Source organism: Mirounga angustirostris, unplaced genomic scaffold (assembly GCF_029215605.1).
Source record: "Mirounga angustirostris isolate CCGP_5_RB_7025 unplaced genomic scaffold, mMirAng1.0.hap1 SCAF_4, whole genome shotgun sequence".
Taxonomy (NCBI): domain Eukaryota; kingdom Metazoa; phylum Chordata; class Mammalia; order Carnivora; family Phocidae; genus Mirounga; species Mirounga angustirostris.
The window spans coordinates 112389582-112406197 of NW_026991712.1; the positions used below are offsets into that span (position 1 = coordinate 112389582).

At 45.5% G+C, this 16616-nt stretch overlaps 1 protein-coding gene and 1 long non-coding RNA gene across 5 annotated transcripts in view; both read left to right on the plus strand.

Annotated features, from left to right (window-relative positions):
• BCAR3 (BCAR3 adaptor protein, NSP family member) overlaps positions 1-16616 on the plus strand; it is a 130897-nt gene that overhangs the window by 28503 nt on the left and 85778 nt on the right. The window lies entirely within an intron of this gene.
• Positions 210-7147, plus strand: LOC135364150 (uncharacterized). The gene is made up of 2 exons (XR_010410847.1): positions 210-6123; positions 6377-7147. It is a non-coding gene; the product is annotated as an uncharacterized LOC135364150 (long non-coding RNA).

Consider the following 16616-nt stretch of genomic DNA (forward strand, 5'->3'; position numbering starts at 1 on the left):
AGAATCCTAAGCAGGCTTCACACCCAGCGTGGAGTCCAGTGTGGGGCTCCATCTCACGACCCTGAGATCATGACCTGAGCCGAAATCAAGAGTCAGACACTCAACAGACTGAGCCACCCAGGTGCCCCTTCAGGTAACTTCTTTAATTCCACAAGTGAAAATGACTTGGCTTAAAGGGCTTTTTAAAAAAGCCTTTCTGGGGGTGCCTGGGTGGCTCAGTCATTGAGTGTCTGCCTTTGGCTCAGGTCAGGATCCCAGGGTCCTGGGATCGAGCCCTGCATCGGGCTCCTGCTTGGCGGGAAGCCTACTTCTCCCTCTCCCACTCCCCCTGCTTGTGTTCCCTCTCTAGCTGTCTCTCTCTGTCAAATAAATAAATAAAATCTTTAAAAAAAAAAAAAAAAAAAAAGCCTTTCTGTTAGGGAATATGTCAGCTGTACAGAGTAGAGCAAATAGTTTGACTCCCAAAGACCCACCACCCCACTTCAGCCACTCTGGGCCTGGGCCAGTCCCAGTCCCGTGTTGTCTGTACTCCCGCCCACTTTCCTTCCTCTGCAATTATTTTGAAGTAAATTTCAGCCCCTGTTTTCTCTGTAAATATTTTGGTATGTGTCTTTCAAAGATAAGTACTCTTATTTTTAAAAAATATAACATAAAAAACTGTAACACCTAAAAACTTTAACCATTTCTTAGTATCTAGTATTTGAGAGTATTTTTACAGCCAACTTCCCATAATATCACTAAGTCCCTCAAAAGGAAGCACAAGGGCATTTTTTTTATTATTATTATAACATCAGATTCTGAACTATGTCCACCCAATTCTGTAGAGATGCCAAGATGGCTATAAATTAGGAGCTGCTTCTCCAACATGCTGAAGTAAAATTTGGTATGGCTACATCATCGGGTCAGCTTCAGAATACTTTAGAACAAGGATTGATTCCTCCTACCCACAAGGGATCTGGGTAAATAAGCCTTATGGTTATAAAAGCTTCTTGTCCGGGTTTGTATTGGGCCTGGCTGTGACTAGTTTCTGCTTGTTAGAGCTGGTTTAGAAACTGACTTCCCTTTCCTGCTGGGGAAGATCAGCAATCTGTGATGTTATCTGGCCAAGAAGGGGCTGGTTCCTTCTGTTGTATCTCCTGGTGTCTCTTTTTGTCCAACCCTGCAGCAAAGAAAGCCACTTGGATGCTAGCTCATTTCTTTGTTCAATATCTATATATTGAGCACCTACACTGATTTTGTAAACACCGGTGCTTCACCAAGAAAATTCTGCCCAGTCCCTCTTAGTATCTGAACTAAGGGTTGGCCCGACCTTCAAGATGTTCTGGCAACCAAATCGTTCCAGCAATCTGCTCTTGCCCTTTTATAGGATGAGGAAGTATGTGAACTAACAGAATAGCAATGGGGCATCTGACATGGTGTCTTCCCAGAGCTAATATTCTAGTGAAGGGCCCAGGTAATGAACAAGTTAATTGCAGATTATATTAAGTGCTATAGAGGAAATTTTGACAGACTGAAGGTTTATTAGGCTTGTATCTTTTTTATAACGTGCACAGGTCTCTGAGGAGATGATATTTGAGCTAAGACCTGCATAATGAGAGAAGGCAGCCATGGGAAGAACCAGAGGAAGGTTGTTCCAGGCATAGGGAGAGCAGTGCAAAGCACTGGGGTTGGGAACAAGTCTGGCATGTTTGAAAAAACCCCAAACGAAGCTGGTGTGGCCTGTGGCTGCAGTGTCGCAAGTTGAGAGGCGGACAGTACAGATGTTGGGAGAGAGCTAGGAGGGTAGGAGGTCAGAATTCGTTTTAGGTGCATAATTGTAGTCGTACAAGAAGAAAATAAATGGAGGCCCACATATTCTCTGTAGAAAGCATCGGAGAGCCCTGAAATGTTTCTGACGTCAGCTCAGAAGGTTCCCCAGGGTGTCCTGGGTGTTAGAAAGCCCTGCACCTGCTCTGCAAAGTGTAGGTGGGTGACCCCCCAGCGTGGAGAGCTCGCAGCCAGCCTGCTGGGGGCCCAGGTCAGTGTGGAGGTGCATACCTGTGCACAGTATTGTTCATATTGAGTTACTGGCATTAAACAGGTAGGGATGAGAAGGGGCACGGTCATCATTCCCTCTTGTGAAGGTCAAGAGGCAGCAAAGAGAAAGCTTCTGGACAGCCAAAAACAAGCACTCATTCCAGGCTGCGCAAGGTGGAGTCAGAGCCAGTGATTCCGTGACTTACTGTAGCCACTTTTTATTTAGTAAGTTAAGCTCTGTAATGAGCTACGTGTCTACTATGTGCCCTATGGAGGTGATGCATAAACCCATTCCTTGAAGTTCTAAGGTCCTGGCTGGGTGCCAGCTCTCACGAAGGGGAAGCTCTGGGGAGCCGGGGCTGGCAATGGAGTCACCCTTTCAATCTTGAGGAAGCTCTTGATAAACACCCAAGATCCAAGCCGTCAACCTGCCAGGAGTTCAAAGCTTTTTGATTTGAAAATGACTTGATCAGAGGTCAGATCTCTGCAGAAGATCTTATCAGGAGGTGGGCGCAAGTCCTGAGTTTGAAGTCCAGGCTGTGGAAGATTTAACAAGCACCACTGGATTACGTTTGTTTATCATTCAGAACTACATTCATCCAAATTCACAACTTTTTCCCTTAACTTAAAATATCTCATTGTTAAAGGCGAATACAGGAAGTAACAAACGCATATCCTTCAGGATTATGCTGAGTGAGAAGGTCATGTCAAAGGATCCTAAAATCCCATTCTGCTCCCTGGTCTTATTAATAGGTTTTGTTATTTTTAAAGTTTATTTATTTACCTTTTTTTTTTTGAGTAATTTTATTTATTTTACTTATTTACTTATTTCTACCCCCAACATGGGGCTCAAACTTACGGCCCTAAAGAGTTGCATGCTCTATCGACTGAGCCAGCCAGATGCCCCTATAATTTGTTCATGGAATACACTTTATTTTTTTTTTTAAAGATTTTATTTATTTATTTGACAGAGACATAGCGAGAGAAGGAACACAAGCAGGGGGAGTAGGAGAGGGAGAAGCAGGCTTTCCGCCGAGCAGAGAGCCTGATGCGATGCGGGGCTCGATCCCAGGACCCTGGGATCATGACCTTAGCCAAAGGCAGACGCTTAACGACTGAGTCACCCAGGCGCCCCATGTAATACACTTTAAAAACTATCTTGAGGTGTTCCCAATTTTGAGGAGTTCAGAGTACCTGAATCATTATTTTCATCCTTTTAAATATTCCTAGTAAGATTATTTGCCTCAGTTCCTTTTTGGAACAAGCCACAGGATCAACGCATAAAGCTTGTGTGTGTGAAAAGTAAGGGACAAAAGGTATGAATGAGAACCTGGGGCTCCGGAGAGGGAGGGCTGCCGAAGGCGCCTCAAAAGAACTGCTATCAGGGAGAAGGAGCATTTCTAATCCTAACTCCGCTCTTACAGCTCAGTTGCTATGAAAACACGAGCCACCCTCTGCTCTTGCTCACTCACCACTGGAAGCTGGGAGCTTTTAATTTTTATTTTTTAAAGATTTTATTAGAGAGAGAGCACAAGTGGGGGGGGGTAGGGCAGAGGGAGAGGGAGAAGAGACTCCCCACTGAGCAGGGAGCCCCACAAGGAGCTTGATCCCAGGACTCTGGGATCCTGGCCTGAGCAGAAGGCAGATGCTTAACTGACAGAGCCACCCAGGCGCCCCATGCTGGGAGCTTTTAAAAGTTAAGAGTTTTGGATCTTTGACCCCAGGGAGTGAGACTAGTTAGGTCTACTTTTAACAAGATTATTGATTTTTTTTTTTTTTTTGGCTTGTTTGAGGTAAACTTTTTGGCCTTATTTGCTACTTTTCATAGTGAATTCAAAGGTTAATTTCAGCTGACAGTGACTTGCCCGGATGTCAAGTCTGAAAGCCTTCCATTTTTGTCCTATTTGGTGTTGGCATGATGATAGTGGGGCCATCTGGGAAAGCCCAGACCCACTTTTCTTGTATACCCCACCTACACTCAGAGGGAAACCCACCAGACAACACCTTTCTGTCTTGTAAAATACTCTGATAAATTGCAAGTTTGCTGTTTTCCTAACAAACATTTAGCTCATTAATCGTTAAAAAGTCACCCTTATTATAATTGCATATTAATTGAATATCCATCCTGTGGAAGACCCCAGGCAAAGCAGAGGAAGTCTCCCCTTTGACCTAAAAATTTGTATTACCAAGCTGTCTTATAAACATGAGTCCTAGGCCCAAAAATTACTCTCTCTTACATTTTATAGTTTTCAAAATATTGTCAAGGTTATGTTCATAAATTACCCTGTGTGAACATCCTAAGCCTGTGCGAGGGACATGGCAGATTTTATCATGAGTAGCAGCCGTACTGTTGCTCTTATTCACAGTCCGATAAAGTGGTTCAGGGTTGTTGAGGCACCTGAGATCAGACCCTAGTGGGACTGAGCTAGGATGAGAACCCAGAGAGTACTGTGGGGCCTTCCCCAGACACTCTGTTCCACAGCCTCCCAAGAAGGTTGACCTCGGCTGCAGGCATCTTCTGAGCTGTCCTCTTGCAGGGAAAGCTTGCAGTCCCCAGAGTCTGAACCCAGGGCACCTTGTACACCCACCTTGGGGAAACGGAGTCTTGGCCACCAAGAGCCAGGCAGAAGGCAAGCCTGGAAGGGAGAGTTGGTCTCTCCTCATTTGGAGACTGTATCTCTTGGCTTTTGTTGTTGTCTTGGCTGCCCTTGGATGTACTTGTGGTTTTGAAAGGTGGCCAAAGCGAGAAGCCAGGGCGCTCTTAAACCTGCTGCTTGATGTCACAGAAGAAGCCTTTGTTCTGCAGGAGAGGTCTGCAGACAGGATTTCCTCCCGACATTAGCGTTTGTTTGACTGCTGTCCCTTTGATTCACTTATCTTCAAGGGTGAATTTTTATTTGAATCTGGGACCTTCCTTGGGCTGAGAGGGACCGGTTCCTGTTGTTGAGATGTCTGTGTTGTCGGGATAGCCGAAGGATCAGCTCTGGGAGGCCGGTGCGGGTCCTCTTCCTGCCTGTGGGTACGTGGAGGCATGCATTCCTGGGAACAGCTGCGGGGTGCCCAATTCCTTCGGCCCCTTGCGCCGTGGGGGCATGTGGTGGGACATGGTGATGTTTCATCAGTTTGCATGAGCGGAGCTGACTGACTAGTCACAAGTGTTTTAACTGACGGGGGCCAGAAAGTCGGCAGAATTATCCCAAATTAAAATCCATATACTTTCCTGGGCTGTAAGTTACCTACCGTGTTGCAGCATCTGCTGTTGTAAGTAGAAGCAAAGTGGAAGGCACAGGGTCTGTGCAGACTCTTCTCAAAACACTGATTGATTGATTGATTGATTGATTGATTGGTTTTTTTAAAAAGATTTTATTTATTTGCCAGAGAGAGCACAAGCAGGGAGAGTGGCAGGCAGAGGGAGAAGCAAGCTCCTCGCTGAGCAAGGGGCCTGATGTGGGACTCGATCCGAGGACCCTGAGATTATGATCTGAGCTGAGCCCAGGCTTAACTGACTGAGCCACCCAGGCGCCCCTCAAAACACTGATTTAAATATCTAACTCTGGGCTGTATCACTGCCCTCACCCAAAAAATTATTTCATTTGTTCCTCTTGAGAACCACCAAGTTCTAGAACTACTGCTTTCTCCTTAACAAAGCAAGATGTTTCCCCAGACATGCAAATCAGTCAGCCTTTAGCTTGCAGTTAATCAGAGGGATCTACAAGGTAAAGGTCCACATGCAAATATCTGCCTTTTAGTTATACACAGGCATGTCTGCTCTCTGCAAATTGGAAGCTTTTCGTGCACAGAGGAAAAGTTGGGTTTAGAGGTGCAAAAGTCTATGTACTATTTTAATAGATTCCGTTTAATAGAAGGCACATTTATTGAGTTAGCAGAGTAACAATCGCTTAATAGCCAAGAATGTCTCCAGGCAAATTATAGTCCATTTGTTGAATTTTTATTTTTGAAATTTCAAGTTGCGTTTTACTAACATTTTGCAGTGCCCCTTGGTGTTTGAATGCAGCTGTTGGCATGGGGTAGTGCATTCTGAGGAATGGTGCATGTTCAGGCCCTGGTGGCCCCTGGTGTGCTGAGCTGGGAGCAGCTGGGTCAGAGGTGAGCTCAGCCCCTGCTGGGCATCTCCCCCCCCGCCCCCCGCCCCCCGCCCCCCGCCCCCACCAGCACCAGGGGGGTGGGGTAGTTTGAGAGAGCCCAGGGACTGGGAAATTCCTACAGGTCCACCAGCTGCCTGACAATGGTCCTCAATCCTCTACTGACAGGGATGATTTGAACCTAAAGGCTGGGATCTGTGCATTCTCAGCTGTTCTGGGGAAAACTGAGAGGTTTTTTTTTTTTTTTTTTTTTTCAGTGAGTGCAAATGTCAACCAAGAAAATGATGGGAGAATTACACAAAGCAGTCCTTGTTGAGTGATGCTGCTCAACATCTTCTCTGCCCCCACCCCCAGGACCTATAAATCAGGGTTTCTTAGGCCTCCTGCATGCTGTCTGGGCAAGGTCAGGTTTTCAGTCTTCTGAGAGACAGAAACTCGGAGAGTTTTTCCACACCTTTCGGTATATGTAGAAACTTATTGTAAACAGAAGGTACTGTGCGGTTACAAGTTACTTGTGTTCTTAACACATGTGGATTTGGGAGCCTTCGCAGCCTGGCCGGAGGATCCAGGCTGGAGAAGCTGTCAGTGCTGTTTTTGATGGGAAGGAGACTCCTCCATGGGGCCCGTAGGACTGAGAAGCAGGCAGGCCACAGCCCCCCCCGCGGCTGCGAGCTTTGTGGTGCTGCCATCTCACGCAGTCTGTCCCCAGGAGACTAGCTGCAGGGTTGGTTGTAGAATTTCAGGCTGTCTCTTTTTAGAGCTCCCAAAGACAAGCGCATGGTCTTCTTGTTTTAAGGATTCTGATGTTATTTAAAAATTATAGAAGTCTGGGACCCCTTGGTGGCTCAGTCGGTTAAGCGTCTGCCTTCGGCTCAGGTCATGATCCCAGGGTCCTGGGATCGAGCCCCACATTGGGCTCCCTGCTCGGTGGGGAAGGCTGCTTCTCCCTCTCCCAGTCCCCCTGCTTGTGTTCCCTCTCTCGCTGTGTCTCTCTCTGTCAAATAAATAAATAAAATCTTAAAAACAAATTATAGAAGGGGCGCCTGGGTGGCTCAGATGGTTAAGCGTCTGCCTTCGGCTCAGGTCATGATCCCAGGGTCCTGGGATCGAGTCCCGCATCGGGCTCCCTACTCCTTGGGAGCCTGCTTCTCCCTCTGCCTCTCTCTCTCTCTCTCTCTCATGAATAAATAAATAAAATCTTAAAAAATATATATTAAAAACAAATTATAGAAGTCTGACAGACCTTCCACAACGGACCCAGCCTTTGTGCCTCCAGACTGTCTGTGACTCCAGATGCACCTGCAGATGTAGTAACCAAAGCTAAAATAACCCCTGTGAAGAGGAGAACACACGAGGCTCCTAACCCAGAGGTCTCCGTTCAGATCCCTGTTTTGCCACTTAATACGTGTGTGAACCGGGGCAAGTTCTAAATTATGAAATGAGGGTGAAAATGCCTCCCTCTGAGGACTGCTGTGCACACTCACTGGTCCCTGAACACGAAGGCTGCCCTGAAGGGCAGAGCTCCGACTTGCGCACGTGCGCCTGGCTCTGGCTTCTTTGAGTCTGGGGAGGCGGGTCCCATCCTTGCATCCAGCTCCCACCTGAGCACCAGCGCTTTATTCTCCTCCTGCGCCGACTCTGCTGTGTGACACCTGAGCTTGAAGGCCGCTGATGCCTTTGCCGGGATGTTGACGTAGTCGTGGATATCAAAGAATGCTGCTAGTGACCTTGACGCTGATCCAAGCAACCAGACCCAGTAGCTTTGTGACCTTGTGTAAGTTGCTTTACCTTTCTGATTCTCCACGTCCTCAAAGTGCAGCTATAAGCTATCAGGTAGAATCCCACGTGAGGGTGCCTAGCACGGAACCTGGCATGGAGAAGGGGCTCAGCTGTAGGTTTCCATCCGTCCTTCCTCCTAGAGTCTCCTAATCCTTGTGCATAACCTGAGACCACGTTCAATGCCTGCAGCTTCTGTGGCAGAAGGTTTCCCACGTGTTGACGGAGTCTGGCTGGAATCCTGCTCTCTCGGTCTGCCCTCAGCAGTGTGTCTTGGCCACCATTCATGCTTACAGGTATAATAGCCCCGCACTGCACTAAAAAGATCAGCACACCATTCATTATACGAAGGCACAAAACAGAGACTTGTCTTCGGTGGACGGACCCAGCCCTTTCCCACTTGTTCTTGTACTTTAATATTACTATCTTCGCTATTTATTCTTCAGTAAATATTTATTTATTTAATATTTTAAAAAAATTTTATTTATTTGACAGAGAGAGACAGACTCTTTCCCCCTTCGCTCATTTGTTCTGTTTCTTAAATTCCACATGAGTGAAATCATATAACTGTCTTCCTCTGACTCACTTATTTTGCTTAGCATGATACCCTCTACTTCCATCCATGTTGTTGCAAATGAGATTTCATTCTTTTTGATGGCTGAGTAATATTCCTGTGTGTGTGTGTATACACACACACACCACATCTTTATTCACATATGAAAAAATGTAATTTTAAGTTTTCTAGTACTGATTAAAAAGAAATAGGTAAAATTAACTTCAATATTTTATTCAAAATAATACCATTTTAATATATAGTAACATAATAAATATTAATGAAGTGAAGTATTTTACATTCTCTCCTTTTTTTTTTTTTTAAGATTTTTATTTATTTATTTGACAGAGAGAGACACAGTGAGAGAGGGAACACAGCAGGGGGAGTGAGAGAGTGAGAAGCAGGCTTCCCGCCAAGCAGGGAGCCCAATGCGGGGCTCGATCCCAGGACCCTGGGATCATGACCTGAGCCAAAGGCAGACGCTTAATGACTGAGCCACCCAGGCGCCCCTTACATTCTCTTTTTATATTAAATCTTCAAATGTTCCCTCCCTCAGTGAGGCCTTCCCTCCACCCAATCCAAGAAACTCTTGGATCTCCTCATTTTGTGGTTCTGTATTTATTGACACATTTGTCTGCATGCCCCCTAAACTGGGCACTGCCTAAGGACAGGGCCCGTACCTATTTCAATCTCTGTGGGCACTTGGTACCCAGCTTCATGCCTGGCACAAAATAAATTCAATAAATATTTACCGAAGAATTGGGCTCCTGGGATCGAGCCCCACATCGGGCTCTCTGCTTGGCAGGAAGCCTGCTTCTCCCTCTCCCACTCCCCCTGCTTGTGTTTCCTCTCTCGCTGTTTCTCTCTGTCAATTAAATAAATAAAATCTTTGGGCGCCTGGGTGGCTCAGTTGGTTAAGCGACTGCCTTCGGCTCAGGTCATGATCCTGGAGTCCCGGGATCGAGTCCCACATCAGGCTCCCTGCTCGGCAGGGAGTCTGCTTCTCCCTCTGACCCTCTTCCCACTCATGCTCTCTGTCTCTCATTCTCTCTGTCTCTCATTCTCTCTCTCGCAAATAAATAAAATCTAAAAAAAAAAAAAAGTGGTTAAATAAATAAAATCTTTAAAAAATTTTTTCATATGGTTTTCACATTGTGTTTCTGTTGGATGGTACTGGTCTACATCTTGGTGTGAGTTGTTTAGGTTTTCTCCTGAGGGCAAAGGGAGGCCTTTCAAGGGTTTTAAGTAAGGGAATAATGTGATCTGATTCAGTTTTTAGAATATCACTTGGCCTCTGTGGAGAAGAGATTGATGGGGCAGAGGGACTGGAGGGGGGGTTAGGAAGTGGTCACAAAAGCATGGGAAACAGGCGGAGGTCTGTGCTAGGACAGTGGTGGAGGAGGTAAAAGGGGGTGGATTCACGCAAGATCTATTTGGTAGGTAGAGTCTATGGGACTTCCTGAAGGTGGGATGTGGGGTGAGGGAGGGGTACAGCCAGGCATGGCTCAGGCAACTGGGTGTATGAGGTGGGGCCATTTACTGAGATTGGAAAGACTGGGAGGGGAACAGGGCTTCGTTTGTTTGGTGGATGGCAGAGACTGAGACTTCTGTTTGGGGTGTGCTAAGTTCAAGAGGCACGCATGTCAAGTGGAGGCGTTAACCGGTCAGTGTTATGAGCCTGGAGCTCTGGAGAGAGATCTGTGCTAGAAGTTACAAAGTTAGGAGTCTGCATAGACGTGAAATTAAACCCACGGAAGCAGATGTCCTCACCAAGGGAGAGAGCTGTGTAAAGCATAAAGGAAAGGGACTCTAGGACCCAGCCCTGAGGGAACCCCACCACATCTGTTCCAAGGAGCCAGCCATGGAGGCTGAGCCTTGGGTTTGGAGGGGAGCAGAGAAATGAGGCAGGAGCTGCGTAGGGGTACTAGTCAAAGGAAGGGTTTTCTTCTTAAGATGAGAGACAAAATTCAACAGGAAATGATCTAATCTTTTAAGCATATAATAAAACAAAACATATTTTTTCATTACTTGAGTCTCTTTATAAAACGTTTTTGATTTAATTAAAGCAGACATGTCCCCAGGGCTACCCTCTCTGTGGGCTTGTGTCAGCACAGTGATGATGCTTCCCTACGGGGGTCTCACATGGTCCCTGATGACTCTATGGACAGAGGAGGTAAATGGATGACCATGGGGGACATCTTTTGCCCAAGGGGTGATGGCTGCTTTTCCAAGGTTTGGGTGGGCAGCCCGCCTTGAGGATGGCTGCCTGCCCTGGAAGGCAGGTTGAGGGCATGTGTTGTATGTCTGGCTTGGTGAAATCTTTCCTTTTAGAGGTCTTGAGGACATTATCTCAAAGCCACACCACTCTTATTCTGCCTTTCAATTAGTTGAGAAGAAACCTTGACAGACACACTGTTTTAGAGAGGATGAGGAGCGGCTGGGGGCGGGGCGGGGGAGGGGGGATGGGGCTGGGGGAGTGAGGAAGGGCAAATAGACACCAGCCAAACAAAGCATCTGCTTTTATCAAAAGTGCTGTGTTTGACAGACTGAAGCCTGATGAGTCACTGATGCCAGACCCTCTCTGCCTGCCAAGAGACACACTGGCTGTGATACGGTTTTTCTTATTCTTACTCTATTCCGTTTGACCGACTGCTGCCAAGTTAAGATTTGAGCTGTGGCTTTTAGCTTAATGCTGTCACTGGAATTCTGCTGAGCACAGGTTAACCTCTGACTGTGTCAAGTTTTTATCAACTAGCTTAGCCTTGGATTCCTGTATAGACTCACCAGAGTGTAACATGTAGGATATTTAAATGATGCCTTTTTTCACATGATTAGGGAATCTGCCTGAGGAGGTGGTTTAATTGCCATTCTTTTAATATACATCATGAACACATGAATCAGGCATTGCTGTATTTTCAAATGAGGTAGAAACGGACTCACAGAAGCAGGAATTGGCTGCCGAAGTGAAAGAAGCAGGAGTATTATTATAAGTACCCAGGCCTTAGACTCTCTGATAGCCAGGGAGGGAAATGTGTCCTCATCTGGAGTGTACCCTGGGCCTTAAGAAAGATTCCCAAAGTTGAAGGAAATGCTAAAGCTGATCGCACAGCCCGAGGCTCTGCAAGGGAAACACAGTTGAGGACAACCATAAATAGCGCGCCCAACACAGTTCAAAGGAGGAACAGGTAGGTGACCATCCCGGTCGTTCTTGGTTTAAGGCTGTGTCTGCAGGACTGTCTGGCTGGGTCCCCCTAATGCGTCGTGATGAGCCAGGGCCATTCTGAATTCACTCACGGGTACGTAGAACATGGCCCGTGTGCCTGCCTTTGTGCTGGGTGGTAGAGCTTTAAAGGCAGACCAGGGGCTGTGTCTGTGTGAGGAGTTCACAGCCCTAGGGAAGAGGGGTGCCCCTTTTGAACCCTCCGACCTCACCAGCATCTGTTCTTGCCATCTTCTTTGCCGCTGACCTAACTTCCCATCCATGGGATAGCCCTTCATATCACTCCCTAGTTCTATAAACAATTCTGCTTTTCTTGACCTCTGGCCTTAACATATTTCCAGGTATCACGTTTCCAGGTATGCACATCCTTGACTGGGTGGTTGAAGATGGTGCTTTCTAGATAACCCTTCCCATGGGGCCTGCCTGCTCTGTGCCGCCACTTGTTCTGGGCCGTCCTGGCCTCGGACCCAGGCCCAGGAAAGCTTGGGCCCTGCAACCTCTGCAGCCAAGGGCTATATCAGAGGGTGGCTCCGGGCTATAAAAGAAACAGAGTGCAGGGTGAGCAGAGGATTGTGAAAAATGCTAAGGGTAACAAAAAGGGCTTTCAGAAATTATGTTTGGAACAATAGAACCAGAGAGAGGGGCATAGGAGAGCAACCAAACTGCTGAGCCTCTGTCCGGCTTGCATTTTTTTGTCAAGGAAATGACTTTTCTGACTGGAAAGGGTAGGATGCGGGTAAAGAAAGAGAACTGTCAGCCTGGAGCAGAAGAGGCCATGGCAAGAGGCTCTAATGTAAAGCCCCGAGGCCGCAGAAGACGGAGGGAGCTTGAGGCTGAGACCCAGACCATCAACCTCGGAGGAATGCAGACACACTACAGGGAAGATGTGGACAGAGGAGTATTTCAATTTTCAAGAAAGGAACTAGAGAGATGAAATTAACCTGTAAAATGATACAGTTGACCTGATCTCAGGAAATATCTTAAAAAGATTATTAGGACAATGAGTTTTGCATACTTGGTGGAGGAAACAGCAACGATTAGTATATTAGCAGGGCTTTGCCAAAAGCAAGTCATGCCAGATTAATTTCCTTCCTGGGTTATTTGTTGGGAGGTTAAAGGAAGGTTGAGAAGGTGTGTAAGCAGATGTCAATCACTGGTCATAGCCATCTGGTGAGAGGCGGGCCAGGTGGTAGTAGATGAAGCATGCTGTGGGCTGTGTCCTGATTGACCCATGCCTTGGCCCACTCCAACCAATTTTTAAAAATCGTTTAGACAATGATACTGACACACAGATCACATTGGTGGATGACATGAATCATAGAAGAAAAATATGTCAAAATGACAGAAATGAGATCCAAAAAAGATCTTGGCATTTGGAAAGAGTAGACCCAATCTAATTGGATAAGACTCTAGTGAGAGGCAAAGACTTGCACTAGAGTCCAAAAACAAAGTCAGGGTGTGGGGTTTGGGTCATAGCTGCGTGTGAAAAATATATGCAGGATTTGGATAAGTGCAGCTCAGAATGAGTCAGCAGGGTGTTATGGTTGTCAAAGAAGCGAATGTGATTTTAAGAGCATTAATTGAAGTTTAACATTTAGACGAAGGGAAGTGGTCACTCTTGGCTGCCCAGATCACAAATCTGGCAAATTGTTTTTAGCTCTAGACAACCAGAAATGGAAAATGTATTCCCGTAGAGCAGTGAGCTTCTGCTGAGGCCACTCCTCTGCTCTGAAGCAGATCTTTTGGTTTAATCATTAAGGAATATCCCTGAGGTTTAATGTACCAGTGAAGAGGAACTTCTCATGTCATATGTTAACCCTGGGAGGAAATTATAAAATATGCACCAACCTTAATCCTGTCAACTCCTAGTGAAGTCGACTTTAACAAATAAGGTCAATAAATATGTTGTGAGATGTGGGAAAGTGACTCTCTTCTCATTTATTTTGCAAGGTGATGAAACCAAATATATTTTCCTAGGTGCACATCTAGAAGTGTTATAGTTCTCTGTTTTTAAAGCTACATCCCTTTTAAAATTAGCAAAGACTTGGGACGCCTGGCTGGCTCAGTCAATTAAGCATCTGCCTTCGGCTCAGGTCATGATCCCAGGGTCCCAGGGGTCCACATTGGTCTCCCTGCTTGGCGGGGAGCCTGCTTCTCCCTCTGCCTGCCACTCTCCCTGCTTGTGTGCACTCTCTCTGACAAATAAATAAAATCTTAAAAAAAAAAAAAAAAGACTATATACATAATATGTCCTGCCTAGAGTAGGAAAGTACCTCTTTCCTACTCTTTGGGACAATTATGTGATTCCCAGCATCAGTGAGGAACCTGTCCATCTAATCACGTACTAGTTTGAGATTTTTCCAAGAGACACCATCTCTCTACTCACCAGGCCAACCCTGTTCGAAGCATCCATTTCTTCTCATTTTCCCAGAAGCCGATGGACATGGCCCTGTAGTAAACTCTCTGTCCTCTTGGTGCTCTCCCTGATGAACTTCAAACATGGCATTTCAGACATGTCCAGAGAGATTCATTTTCAGCAGGAAGAGCCAGCCCCTCGATGTCACTTTGAAAACATCTGATTTTGGGCTGGGGAGCCAGGCACAGCCCTGACAGCAGCGACGATCCACAGTCGAGAGGGTTCTGCCTGAGGCCACCACAGTTCAGGCACAGGCTTGTGGCTAAATTAGCTCCTTAATGTGGAGGCCCATCAGTTAAAAACATTTCTCTCTTGTTTCCTCTTGTAGCTTTTCTCCCTCCAATGTTATTCTTCCCTTGGTGAACCCAGGGATTTGTGGCAAAGGGAAGGGTTGGGGTCTAGGCCTTTTGCACAGTGGAGAGGAAACACGCACATGCATGCACACACACACGTGCTCACACAACACACACACACACACACTTGTTCATTCATTCATTCAAACCAACACTTAGCAAGCCACTGTGCCCTGGGGATACAAAGGTGAATAAAATAAAATAATAGTCCCTGTTCTCAGTGAGCTCATAGTCTAGTAAAGGAGATGGACAGGAGTACATGTATTGTATTGAATTATAATTATTTGTCATAAGGTTTTATAATTAAAAAATGAATTCTGGGGAGATGTTATTCTTTGAGGTGTAGGGGTCAGGGGAAAGAGTGGTCAGAGAAGGTGGGAATGAACAGGAAGATGGTGGGGACTCAAAGCCTCTTGGTTCAGGGAATTCTAAACAATTTAGATTTACTGGAATGTAAGGAGCAAGGCGAGGAGTTGAGGCTGGTGAGATGGGCAAGGCTTAGCACCATGGATATCATCCAATAAAATATAAAATGAGAATGCTGGACTGTTCCACATATTAATTTTACCTAAAAGAACATGATCTAGTAAGAAATATTGTCCAGTGGACACAGAATCCTAGGAGATTTAAAGCCTGTTGCCAACTCTTCCTTCCTGCAATCCTTCCATCCCCACTTCTTCCTAGCCAAGACCCTGAGATGCTGATGGTACTTTGTGATGGAGAATGGAAGATGAAGGTTCTAGATTCCAAGGCCATATCCACATGCAAATGGGCTGCAGCCACCAAGTTGCCAATGGAGGGCAAACTTTGTCCCAGTTGTTGGGTTCACCTTCCCTGATTGTGGGGCATGCCCTGGTCATGAGTTGGTTAAGAATGTAAACCAGTAGACCTCGAGGGTGCAGTGATTTCTCCTCGGCCCCACTACTTCGGGTAAACGGAGAGACTTGACCTACTGGTCCCACATATCTCTTTGTCTTGCATTTCAGTTAGGTGTTCTAGGAATGAGTTCATTTGTGATCAGTCAACACCCACAGAACAAGAACTCCAACTTAGACATACAAGCCTTTTAGCCCCAACCCTCAGTAAGTTTTAGATAGAAGATTTTTGCACAGTGCTTCATATCCAGGAACTTTACTCTACTTCCTTATAAGGTCTACATGGATTCTTTGTGTTCTAAAGTAGACAGTGAGCATTTGTGAATCATGACAGTTTTGTTCTCCTTTTTCCGGTTCTTATACCTTTTTATTTCTTATTTAACTGTACGTGCTAGGACCTCAGGACAAGTGGTGCACAGAAGTAAGAATGGACATCCTTGTCTTGTTTCTGATTGATGGCTTGATTTTAGTAATGATTATAATACTTTGCCATTAAAAATAATGCTTGCTGAGGGCTTTCGTAGATACCCTTTATCAGGTTATGGAAATCCTTCTGTATTTCGTTTGTGAAGAGTTAGCTTTTTCCCTGCTAAGATCCTGGAAGGATGATTTTTTTTTTTAAAGTACTTTTTTCTTCCATTAATTAGATGCCTCAAATGATTTTTCTACTTTAACATGTTAATGTGGTAAATTGTATCAATAGGTTTTCACTATTAAACTGATCCTATATTCCTGGAATCAACCTGGTTTGATTATGGTGTATATTTATACATTGTTAGAATTAGTTTCTTAATATTTTATTAGGGTCTTTTTTAAAAAATATCTATTCATGTGCGAGATTACCCTATACTTTCTTTGTATTGACCTTGTCTGCTTTGGGGATCGAAGTTAAAATATCCTTTTTCTTTTCCTTTTTTTTTTTTTTTTAAGATTTTATTTATTTACTTACTTATTTATTTATTAATTTAATGAGAGAGAGAGAGAAGCAGGTTCCCCAAGGAGCAGGGAGCCCGATGCGGGGCTTGATCCCGGGACCCCGGGATCATGACCTGAGCCGAAGGCAGACACCCAACCATCTGAGCCACCCAGGCGCCTGATTTATATCATTTTCAAGTAACAGTTCCCACATTTGGCAGAACTTGCTAGATAGTAAAACCATTGAGGCCTGTGGGAAGATGTTGAACTACTGATTCAGTTTTTCAAGTGGTTATAGGGCTATTCAGATTTGTTTCTTTTTGAGTCTCTTAGTATTTTTCTAGGAATTTGTTCATGCATAAAGGTGTTCGTAGGATTCTCTTCCTGGG